Genomic DNA, 13,435 nt, shown 5'->3' with positions numbered 1-13,435 from the left:
AAATGTTAGCAAACAATAACAGCTCTGATGATACAAACTAGCTGAATGCTAATAGCTAGCCATCACAATACAAACCATAGACATATATAGGTATTTTATATGTCTATGATACAAACAGCCATGATGAATACAATACATACTTTTAAGTTTAGATTTGTTAGGTACTCCATGAAGCTGTCTGATGATAACAAGTTACCCTGATGATGAGTAGAAAGTAGCGATTTTCTTTCTTTTTTTCTTTCTTTTGTATATATGGTAAGTACAGACACTTAAAAACCAGACATGAATACAGTAGCTGTACTTTGCCACCTCGGCTGCTAAAGCTTAAAAAGCCTTTAGCAGAAAGGAGACTAATGATACCCAAGGGACTGAAAATTGTCCAGGATATCATGTTCAAAATTTATGCTTTCACCCGAAGATAATTTTTGGACCCTAAAAACCATTTGCAATTATAAGGCATTACAAGCCAGAAGAAAGGATTTGGGTTGTTTACATTCAGTCCCAATATAATTCCTTTTTATGAAAAAAGCTGCAAAGCCTTTTCCTTAAATTTTTTCATCTCTAAACTGGCTTAGCCCCATAATCCCCCAACCTTATTCCAGCGATTCAATCTAGCATCTGATATCCTCTAACGGCTGGCAACTTCAGTCTTTTCCTGCTTCTGTCTGTTTGGCTAATTCAGGCTTGTTCCAGTCGTGCAGCTTAATTTAATCATTTCCACTGTGGAATAATATCACAGTTGGTCAATAGTGAGTCAGAGTGGTGGTCAAGTTGATTAAAATGTCAGATGGCCAGCAGTGAGCAGCCACTGTGATCCAGGGCACAAGAAAATGCAGTGGAAGAGCCAGTAATAATCGTTAATAAATTAAACACTGCCATAAAACACAAATAGCATGTGAAAACGTGCAAGAACTTTTGTATTTTGGAATGTGTTTAGAGTATTGGAGTACTTAGATACTGCAGTAATACCTACAGTAAAATAATTAAAAGAGAAAAAGCATGTGGTAGACTGCTTATAATAAAAAAAAAAAAACAGCACTGATACATGGGTAGACTATGTAATTATCTTACTAAAACCAGTCATTATAGCTTTGCATCTTGTGTATCAACAAAACCAATCAAACTAGCTTTTTGCTGTCAGTCACCCTGCCAGTGTCCCTACCAATAAAAACATTTTTTACACATCTAAGTAAGACCCTCTTACTGGCTGTGATGCAGCCTGCCAGAGACTGAAAATCGAAATATCAATTTAGATATAAGTATCTAAATTGTCACTCTGTACATTTATTAACAGAGATGGCAGACAAAACCATTCTACTTAGCAAATGGCAGCAGAAGCAATGCACCAGGCAGCAGGTCAGAACATCCCCTTTTTTATATTTAAAATAAATTCATGTGTCAATTTGTTGAAACACTGACAAACTGGCATTCACTAGTTAGCCTGATGTGTATAATTGGGATCACTGCAGATATGTGTTCAGTTATGTAATTTATCTCATTGTATTATTAAATACACCAGGACCTCACTGTGCTTAGTTTTGTAATGATATTTCTATCTTCTCCATACTGTTTTACATTATTGTTTTATTCAGCATGATAAGACCGAGACCACCAGGACTATTTAAATCCCAGGCCAGCAGCAGGGGGATAAAGAAAGTGGTGTAAGCTGCAGAGCATGACGGTAAAGAGGAGTATTGGCATGGCAGGGGCTTTGCCTGAGCTTGTAAACTCTTGGAAAGCTTCAACACTCTTGAGAATGTCTGTCTTAAAAATGCACACTGTACAGATAACATGTTAGTTATGCATTCCCCAAAGCCGGGTAAATACATAACATGCATGATGCAGGCAAAGATTCCTCTCAACACTAACAGCATTGAGTTACCTTCACAAAACATTTTCTTTTTTTGGTGGTTTTTTTTTTTTACATACAAAGGAGAGTATTGTTTCAACGTAGCATTGATTTAAAAATAAAAACATTTGCAGATGGGTGAGAAATTGAAGGGACTAAAAAGCATTTCTTAGTAAGTTGGTTGGGCCACCATGAGCCCCCAGGACAGCTTGAATGCACATTATCATACATTCTACACGCTTCTGGAACTGTACTGGAGGGATGAACAACATCATTCCAAACTATATTCCCTCATCTGGTGTTTTGATGAGGGTGATAAAAAGCACTGTCTAACATTTCAGTCCATAGGTGTTCAGCTGGGTTGAGATCTAGTGACTGTGAAGGCATATGATTGTGATATGACTATGAAGGCCATAGCATATGATTTACGTCATGTTCCTTCTCATCAGTGAACCCTCATGCACCGTGGATGGGAGCATTGTTGTCCTGGAAGAGACCACTCCCATCAGGATTGAAAGACAACTTTGTACTGATTTGCAGGTTCTAAGGGGACAAGTTGACCCAAACCTTGCCAGTAAAATGGCATACAGCATAACATAGCCATTGGCTTTTCCCTTGTCACTGTCCATACATCCAGCTTAAACTCACTGGCTTTATCTACATCCTGTGAGATATATATTTGAATAAGTCACTGTGATTGGTCTATTGTTGAAATTAACATACAGTGCATTACACAAGATACATTTGAATAACACAACCGACACACACAACCAACATGTGTCCCAAATGCATTTTATAGTTCAAGATACAGTCATGAGAAAAAGAAAGTACACCTTTCTTCAATTCTATGTTTTTTTTTTAGCTGGGCTTAAACAACAATTGTGTGGTCCTCACCAACATCTATAAACAAACAAATAACCTTAAGTGCAAAAAAAGAAAGAAAAAAAAAAAACACAACAGATTGTAATATGTAGTCATTTTCTTTTCAAAAAGTAAACCAAAGTTCAGAAACCAGGTGGGAAAAAATAAGTACACCCTTCCTATTTCCACAATCATTAAGAGAGTAATTAGCAGCCAGGTGCTACTAATGAAATGCACAAGATTAGTTAATCATCAAGAAGTGTGACTACCTCTATAAAAGCAGAACTTTTGGCAGTTTGGTGTTCTGGAGGATTCAGGTGTGTGTCTACATCGTGCCAAGAAGAAAGTACATCAGCCATGACCTCAGAGAACCAACTGTTGCTGCTCATCAGTCTGGGAAGGGTTATAAGGCCATCTCCAAACCATTTGAAATTCATCATTCTACAGTGAGAAAAATTGTTCACAAATGGAGATCCTAGGAGTGGATGTTCCAGCAAATTCAGTCCAAGGTCAGACCATTTAATGCTTAGAGAGTTACAGAAAAAAAAAAGACCTACATCATGTGACCTACAGGCCTCTGTAAGCACATTAAATGTTTATGTTCATAACAACACAATCAGAAAAAGACTGAGCATATATGGCTTTCATGGAAGGGTGGCTATGAAAAACCCTACTCTCCAAAAAGAATAATGCAGCATGACTTAGGTTTGCAAAATTGCATCTTAACAAACCACAAATGCCACAGCATATCATCAAAAAACACCTCATACCAACTGTCAAGCATGGTGGTAGAGGGGTGATGATTTGGGATTGTTTTGCAGCCACAGGAGCTGGGAAACTTGCAGTCATTGAGACAACAATGAACTCCACTTTATACCAGAATATTCTTGAGACAAATGTGAGGTCAGCTGTCCAGCAGTTTAAGCTGAGCCCAAATTGGGTCATGCAACAGGAAGCCAAACACACCAGCAAACTGACATCTAAATGACTAACAAAGAAAAAAAATCAAAGTGTTGGAATGGACAAGTCAAAGTCCAGACCTCAACCCCATTGTGATGCTGTGGCAGGATCTTAAGAGAACTGTGCGTAAACAAATGTCCTCAAATATCAATGAACTTCAGCAGTGTTGTAAAGAAGAGTGGGCCAAAATGTCTGCAAATCGATGTGAGAGACTGAACTGCTACAGAAAACTTACTTCAAGTTATTGTTGCTAAAGGTGGTTCTACATGTTACTGAATTATAGGGTGTACTTATTTTTCCCACCTGGTTTCTGAATGTTGGTTTACTTTTTTTGGAAAAAAAAATGACTACATATTGAAATCTGTTGTGTTTTTTTTGAGGTTATATGTTTATAGAAGTGGATGCTGACCACATAATTGTTATTTAAGCCCTCATAAATAAATAAAAACAGAGAATTGAAGAAGGGTGTACTTTCTTTTTCCCAAGACTGTAGTAGGCTAGTTCAGTATATGAGGTTACAAATGTTGGTGTACTATTTTCACATTCTAATTAGTACTCTAATATGTGGTTAGAGAATATACACACAGCTTTCTAGAGTGCTCTAGTAAACTCAGCAATAGCTGAAATGATGAGTGAAAAGAGCCTGCAGAAACATACCATTTCTGCTGCAAAGCAGTGAACAAGTACATTTGTTTATTTTGCCAATAAAAAAAAAACTGTCCACAACCAGTCAATATAGCTCAATTTCAGCAGTCATCCAACTGTTCTGGGACAAACGTTTTATTCATACAGCATAGCGTTTGGTTCTTAGGAGGGCAGTGGGAACACATACAACATTTGACTTGGGGTTGGAATTGCAACCGCTTACGTATCACTGATTTCAAAGAAGAGTGCTTATTTTGTCATGCAAAATGCTTCTTCCTTCATTGAGCATGCTTGTAGCTAGCTGATATACCAGGGTAAGCTACCACTACCTCGGTGGCTATTTATGAAAAGCTGTAGTATAAACTCACTGCTCAACTCATGAATATTAATGCACACTTGGGATCTGCTTTATGAATATTAATAACTAGTGGGCAGTCTCAGTGAAATCAAGTGGTTAGCTGGAGAGGCAGAAAAAGGCACTCGATAATAATTAATTTAAAAATATATAGGCAAAACTACATAGGTTTAGAGTTAAAAAAAAATCCCTTGAGATATGTTTTATAGACACTCAGGAATAATACAAAAATGCCTGAAAATAATGCCATAGGATGTAATGTGCCATGTTTGTTCCTGTTATTTAATACACAAAGTTCAGTAATTTATTGTTAGTTAGTGAAGATTTTATGTTGAGAAAACCTTAGTTGCCAAGATATTTGTTACAGATTCACAGTAAAGGCTTACAGCATTGGCCCTTATATCAGATATAACACATTTCTAATGCAGTTGGAATGAAATAAGTATACTCAGTGTGAAACGCAGTGTACATCATAATCTAACAGTTCAGAGGAATATGATGCATGTGTGACTTTGATGATCCATCTGTGTAGGTTCACGAACCATCTGTATAGTTTAATGATCCAGCTGTGTAGTTCCAGTTTGTGCACGCAAACATTCGTTGTCTATGTTGATAAAACATTACTAATTGTTTCATTGCGATCTTTACTGCAGCCATCCTGTGCTTACTCATTGTTTGTGTCTTCCTGTGTCTTTAATTGGCCCTGATCTCATTCTAATGGTCCATGGTCATGTAGGACGTCTCATATGTTTGAGCTGCAGCTCGCAATGCCTGTTCTCAAGATCACGTCTACGTCTACGTCTTCGTCTTCAGGGAGATAATGAAGAAAGCTCTCTCTTGAGTTTGTTAAGGTTTTGCCCCAATAGCAAAGAACTTCAGCTGGTATAATAAACTGGCCAGATGCACAGCAGATCAAAACAACACATTGGAGGTTTCTGTTTGCCAGGAGTTTTTTTTTTTTTTTCTTTGATAAATACTTGGCCTATATTTACTCAAACCAAATCAGCCAAGAACAATTTTGTAGTCAGTAGATACATAGAAAAACTGTCAGGCAGACAATCCAGGGTGCATTCCTCCCAGTTTCTTGACTAGACTCTGAATTCATAGCAACCCTGATCAGAATAAAAAGGTTACTGAAGATGAATGAATGAATGAATGAACAGTTTTACAAAAAAAAAAGAGTGCATCTGACAAATGTTTCTTTGTGTCAACCTATCCCAAGGCCATGTCTGGGTCTTCTATTTTTCTTCATTTCCCTGTCTTTCTATCCATCTAAAATAAGCAGGGCCCAGGTGGCTCCCGCCCAGCAGGGTGCTGGAGATGGCCTCTGCTAAATGACAATTTTGTTGCGGTGCTGAAGGTCGGCCCTTGCAAACAAGCTGCCTGGGCCCATCTGATTGATTTTTCTGTCTGCTTACAAATTATTTTCACTTTTCGCCATATCATGGTAATAACAGCAGTTTAGATGAGTAATATTGTCATTAAAAATGTTAGAGGACAGTAATGTAATGACTTAAAGATTAGACATTTATTTCTCTTAGTGTAATGCAATGAGATTCAAAACCACTCAGAGGTATTTAGAGTAGAAGAGTAATTCAATGACTGTTAAATAGTATACAAACTATACTACTATACTATATTCTTAAGATAACCAGAGTGTAAATGGTAACCTTTATCATTTTTCTGCTGCTGAAGTTCAGGCTGCATTCAGGATGTGGACAATGTGTTTCATTTCACCCCATTATGGCAAAGGTCAAAATTCCAGACCCATTAACCATTCATCAATCACATTTGGCATTCAGTATTGAATATCTCTGGAGACCTATGATAGACATATGAGGAGGAGGAAGACGAGGAGGAGGAGGAGGCTGCTCTAGACTCAGGTGATGGTACCAAATAACAGAACCCATTCAATTATGTTCACTCATGAATGTGACAGACAATTACACGGATTTAGCTACACATATACGTATGGGCCTGTTTGCATTGTGAACTTGTCATCCTGCAGGTTAAAACTAAGGGATGAAGGATTTGGGGATCTGAAAACCTCTCTGGTGGAAAAATGCTATTTTGCTTTCTTTTTTTTTTAAGTTACTTAAGAAAGTTCATTTCATAATGCGCTGGTCAATACACGCTTAAAGATTATTCAATCCTGTCTCCAAAACTACACACTTCACAGTAACACTGTACACCTAGATAGTAACGTTTGACATATTTATTAGTACATTAGTATATGGTTTGGGATGCCTCAAGTATTTACAGCTAAGAAGATATCTGCTGCCTTTATAGTTATCTCCTTAGTGTTACGGAGAAATTTTAAAAATAATGTATTTTCCGTTGGGACCGTTACTATGGAGGAATAGTTCGAACTATATTAAATGATAGATAGATAGATAGATAGATAGATACTAATACAATTAATTGACAATACAATTAAAACATTAATGTTGCACAAATTGTTTATATTTGTTTGTTTGTTTGTTTGGGTTTAACTGTCAGTTTTAACCATCCAACACAGAGAGCTTAATGATTGGTCGAGTGTTTATGGCACTATCACTTCTTGTGCAATCTATAACAATCAAGAAATGAGTGATTGGACTTCCAAGGCAAGTCAATCATCACTATGGCAACACTCAGAGCGTCTAACCACACACACACAGGCAGGCGGCTGTTGATAGGACATGTAGGAAATCTCATTTGTGATGAAAATAAGTCGAGCTCACCAGATCCTGAGTAAGATGTATTTGATGGTCTGCATTACTGTCCCATCTGCACTTATAGTTTATCTCTATAGAATTTACAGCATAGCTAATGTACTATGTAAGAAAAAAAACAACATTTGTTATTCTCTTCGCTAAATAGGCATAAATTGTATGCTATAAATGACCATAGAAATTACATTTAGCAAAGATGCTCTGGTTAATAAAAGAAAATGTACATGTGTTTACCAGCCAAGCAGACACATGTAAAATGAATGCCTTCACTCAACTTTTACTGTTATCAATAATAAAATGCATCGTATGGGAATAACTGCACACAAAAAAATGATACTGAAGTTTGTCCTTTTACAGTGCAGCTTGTTAAAAATGAGCATGCGCTTGGTGTCTGGTGAATAGATATCTGCCTCTAGATATTAGTTCGATGTTCATATGATATAACCTCAACTATTTTTAAATGCTTTAAAATGTGTTATGTGCTTTGTCTCCCCACAGGACTGTTTTCCACCATCAGCGTTTTATGATTCAAAAGAGTATGCGTAGATTCAGATAGTAAAAGCAGATACAAACTTTCACATGACAATTATTCTTGTCTTTAACAGATTGTATCAGATTGAATGGAAATTCTATTCAAACTGGCCTCAACTGGTGTATAATCCTCACAAAGTATGCAGATCTTTCCTTCTATCTATCGATCTAGTATTAGCTAGCTAGCTAATAATGTTCAAATATTCCTTCATGTTACATTTATCATGTAGCTAGTGAGCTAGCTATTAGCTTGCTCTGTTCTGGTCTGAGTTGACCAACAGTTGTGAGCAAGTCAGGTATCTTTAGCTAGCTATTGAAAACCACCAGATCTCACATGCTTAATCCAGGGTGTGTATATTTATTACCGATCTGTTTTCTCTGTCCTGAATTATGTTCTCTAGCTGTAAGCATTATGATGTATGACGTGTCTGTGCTGGCGTATGATATACACTTCTGAAAACCTCTGCCAAATTGTATGCAACAGCGCTGACTGTAACTTACTTTTACAGTACCTCAGGAACACATTTTAGACTATTTTTCTTCCCCAGCTTATTGATTCGCTTTTTTTTTTTAATCATATCACTGCAGCTTAAACATAGAAAACACAAAGATCATTGCCCAATTGAAAAAGGGAACAGTGTATATTCTCATTTAGATGAACATGGATTGTTTCTGTAGATCCCTCTGGCCGTAAATAAGGCTTAAAGGACATGACCAGTGCTGTTCCCAACTGCAGCACCATCCATTATAGATGAGTGAGGGAGGTAAAGCAGTCCCATGGGCAGTCCCCCAGCTGTGTTCCAGCAGTGCCACCATTTGCATGTGTCCCCACCCACTTTTCATAATCATACTGACAAAGCGAGGCGGCTTCACCCAGCTGCAGTGCACACACATCCCATCCTCTTTCATCAGGCTTTTTCTTTATCACACACAGCACTGAGCTGCTGTCCCCTTCAATAAGCAAAGAACCTCATTTCCAGAGGGCCGGCCATTTTCCTAATAGAGCTGCCACCATCCGTTCCGAGCCACTCTTTAAAGTGTGTCTCCAGACACATCCCCCATTACTGAGCTATTTTTTGTTCGCTTCTGATGTTTAATGATGCAGCGTGGCTCAGCTACTGACCCGGCTATAATCTAAAGGAAGACTCTGTGCAATGTCATTAATGTGATTTCTGCTCTGTGTTGTGTCCAGGCGGTGTGAATGAACGTTTGTACCTGCCCAGACAGGGCCAGAGCTCCCTCGAGGATAGCTCACACACTCAAATGGCAGGATGAAAGAAATCCCTCCGAATCTCCAACTAAATAAATGAAAACCACTTCAATTTAAGCATTAATAATGCATGTACAGTATGTGTGGCCTGCTTTGTGCAAGGCACAAAGCCTAATTAAAGGCAATTTGACTGAAGATAATTAAACATTATCTTCCATCTGATCTAAAATACTTTACTAGACTGTTTTGTTGTTGTTTTTTTTCCTAATCTAAATTGCTTGTAACAATATATTGAGAGTCTCGGTCTCTCAGCTGCAAATAACTAAAATAAGTTAAGTGGGTATCTCATAAAAATCATGATATTTATAATAATAATATTCAGGCTATTTGTTGATTGTGCGTGTGTGTGGGTAAGACCCCTGCGTCTCAATGTTGTATGTACAAATTAAACAGAGCTTTTCTCATTTTTATTGAAGAATAAAATTTAAAACTATTTTTATAACTAGAGACAAAAGAAAAATATCACGATGATTTGAATTTACTAGGGTAACTAACAATTTATATACATCATAAACTATTAATGACATGTTGTAATTATCACACTCACAGAAGTACTCGCATAAGAAATAACCAAACAATAAGTGAAGTGCTGAATCACTAAGCTGCAATTCTTAACACTAAATACACATTTCTGCTTTATATTGTTAATGCTAATTTGGAAAAAGAACATATTGGTTGTTATACCTTGTTTCTGAATTTAACTGTTTTGATACCATGACACACCCAATAGAATGTCACAGTCAAGGATACCATTTTCCATCTGGAGCTCGGGTTACTGTCTGAGTTTCACATGTTCTCCCGTGTCCGTGTGGGTTTCCTCTGCATTCTCTGGTTACTTCCCAACAACATACCAGTAGAAGGTTTGACTACACTGAATTGTCCCTCCATGAGAATGTGTGTGTTTATGTTCCACATACCTGAATAATCTTCAGATCCACTGCAACCCTTACCAGGATTAAGCAGTTACTGAGGACGAATGAATAAAAAAAAGTATGGGCCTCCGAGAGGACATCAAATCGACAACTTAATATTCATAAGTTCATTGGTGAGCATAACTGAAAAATACATTGGGTGTCTCTGACGTCAGCATTAGTTAAATGTGAAGCTGCTACTCAGGATAATACTTAAACTGAACAAAATTCCTTAATATCCAGAAATTACTCTGACAATTTATTGGGACTATACTGTATGGTGAATAAGAAGTTCATTTTAATCAGAGCAGAAGCCAAACATGAACAAAACAAACTGAAGACAATGTTTTACCCAAACTAATATTATATAATGAGCTCTTAATTTCCCTGTATGCTGCACCTCAATCACTAATATTCTCATACCCGACTATTAAAAGATCTTATAGATGTGCATGCACCAACTGGAGCTCCCAAAGTAAAAGCTATGAATATTGAAGTGATAGATACAAATCAAATTAATTGTACAGTCAGATTGGGAAGGAATCAAAGTTAGCCATTGGGGAGGTGTTCTGAGAGGAGTTGCCATGTGCGTCAGGGAGTGTGAACAGCACGACTCTTAACCAATCTCATTATCACGCACATGCGCGCACACACACGCACACACACATAATTAGAGGCAATGACAAATCTGCTTAATCTGCTCATCATATTTCTCCCGCACCCCTCCCCCCACTGTTAACCCATACTCACAGATACACACCCATCCACATAATTGTAATTTGCTGTCGTGGTAACAGCTGTGTTCAGAAACAGTATCATCTGTTTTGAATAAACTGAATGAGGAAAAAGTTATTATAAATGCAACAGTATATGGTTCATTTTCATACACACATATGTGTGTGTTTGTGTACATGGATTCTCATAGCAAATAATGGTCATTGCTTCACAACAGAGTCATTGCATTGAGATGTGAGAGACTGGAATAAAAAAAGACTGGAATAAAAAGCTAAGCAGATGGAGAAATGTGCATCAGCAACGGGATTTTCTCCACAAAGCCGTAGGTACCTGGATTTGGGAAACAGGATTAGCCAGTGTGTAATTATTCGGGTGGGTATGCCTGCCATGCATTATGTCTGTGTGGGGAAGCGAAGAGGCTGTGGGTATTATCTAGAAAATTAAATTGTTTCTTTCTACAACTGAATTTAATCTGAATTTTTAAACTGAATTTTGCAATGAAATATGCATGATGTTTGCTAATCCATGTTCTGAGCACTCAAAAACAAAGCTTAATTCAAGACAAAGATGCAACAGATGACATCAGGGAAATCCCTTTTTTACTCCATTTGCTTTAGCAAAATAGCTTCAGACTGGCACTATAGAGTGCTCCCATGCTTTAAGAGTAGAATAAAAATAACTACTAAATGAAGCAGGGTGATTTAATTGACAGCCTGAGGAGTAAAAGGTTCCATATTCCTCTATAGAGCTCCTCATATGGACCTCCATCTATCACCATAGTAATATCAGATAATCCACAATGAAACAATCCAGTCTGGTGCCAGGGTGAGGTCACAGACTTGCTAAAACAATATAGCAACACAGGCTTCATTCTGAACCACAAGAGAGTTTATCACCCAGAACAGACTTGTCTTTGGGGCAACAGTTGCAAGAAGAAGCCTCAAGACAAGACAGAGTGAGAGAAGAGCCAAGCAAGCTAGAAGAGAAAAGAGACAGTGTTTCGCTAAAAATAGTGGAGCACTCGCATGCACTTCCAAGAAGACAGACCTCCTCTCTAGACACAGGCCAGACTTAAAGAGTCCTTGTTGAAGTCTCAACAATACTCATTCTTCTCCATTGGCTTTAGCTTGATTTGATGAGTTATGGAGATAGCAGGTGCAAATGTGTTCAGCAATCCCTGAGCTGTGTGATATGAAAAGACACACTTGACTTGGCTGTAGGGGACAGAATGGAGTGATGACAGAATGTGTGTGTGTGTGAGCAAGCTGATGAGTCTGGCTCCACAGAGGGGTCGATTGTAGGGACCCAGTGGCACCCACCACGTCAAAACTGTCTTGGCACCTCTTTCCATTTCACAATCAACACAGACACACATACACCCACCCACACAAGAAATGTGTTGGATCAGGTTGGCTACAGACTATACACTGATCCCGGATTAACAGATGAATCAAATATAGCCGTTCAAAATCTCAGCTATATGGGAAAAAAAAAGCATGGGTGGCTATTTCTGTTTTGTTATGCTAATGCTCAAAACACACATTTGACCAGAATAAATAACATATTTTAAGTGTCACATGTCTAAAATATGCTTGACTGCTCTGATTTCTGTGTATATTGCAAAAAGCTTAAGAGCACAATAATGGTAATATTGAGCTCAGTATGTGGTCACATGCAAAAGTAACACAATTTATACCACAGTGCTGTTGAATTCTCAAATCCTGATTGGTCAGAAGTTATAGTAATGCGCTAGTTGTAATGTGTTGTTGTTTGTATAGCAACAACTCATTCACAGGGACTTGAATGATAAAAGCTCCACATGACTTAAAGCTAATAATAAGTGGGGCAAAAAAAAAAAAAATCTGTGATTAAGCAAAGAAAACGTATAATTGTTGATTATGGTAAAGCTTTCTGTAACATTTAATGAAGAATTTAATGAAGGGTCAGGAGCACATTGTAATACTAAATTTTTTGCCATGAGGAAAGTCTTCAGGACAGGGGTGTTTGCAACTTCTGGTTTCCAGGTAACATAACAAGCTGCAGTGTTGTGTTTTATTATCTTCAAGAGAGAAAATAAGAGACTGGTGAGGTGACTGTTTATAGTCGCTATAACAAAAGTGATAACAGGAACTAACTTCTTCTGTGGATGTTCCACAACAAATGTAACTATAAGAGGTAAAAGGCACAGCCTGTCGTTCATTAATAAAGTAATCATTGGCAAAACTGCTGTGATATAAGTGGAATAAAACACTTTGGGACGTGCGATTATAGGAAAATAATTCACTTCTGGGTGGTAAAGGCCCTCCACTTTGTCACCCCGTCATGGATCATTTTCTTATAATAGCACACTCCATAGTGTTTTACTCCTTACTTGTCAATGTCATAGCACTTTCTTTTATGCCCCATATATAAAAGAGCCTAGATCTTTACAGCAGCCTAGCTGAGATGTTCCCAACCATGTTATGGAGGCTTATTTGTCCTTAAACTCTTTCAGCTTCATTTTCCATTTACTGTTTAGGACAAATACTGTAACTACCATCCGTCCTGCTCCTCTGGATGCCCACCAAGTCCTCTGTAGGTTAATCTTCTTTAGGTGGGATGACT

This window comes from Pangasianodon hypophthalmus, chromosome 8 (assembly GCF_027358585.1).
Source record: "Pangasianodon hypophthalmus isolate fPanHyp1 chromosome 8, fPanHyp1.pri, whole genome shotgun sequence".
NCBI lineage: Eukaryota > Metazoa > Chordata > Actinopteri > Siluriformes > Pangasiidae > Pangasianodon > Pangasianodon hypophthalmus.
This window is presented reverse-complemented; position numbering follows the sequence as displayed.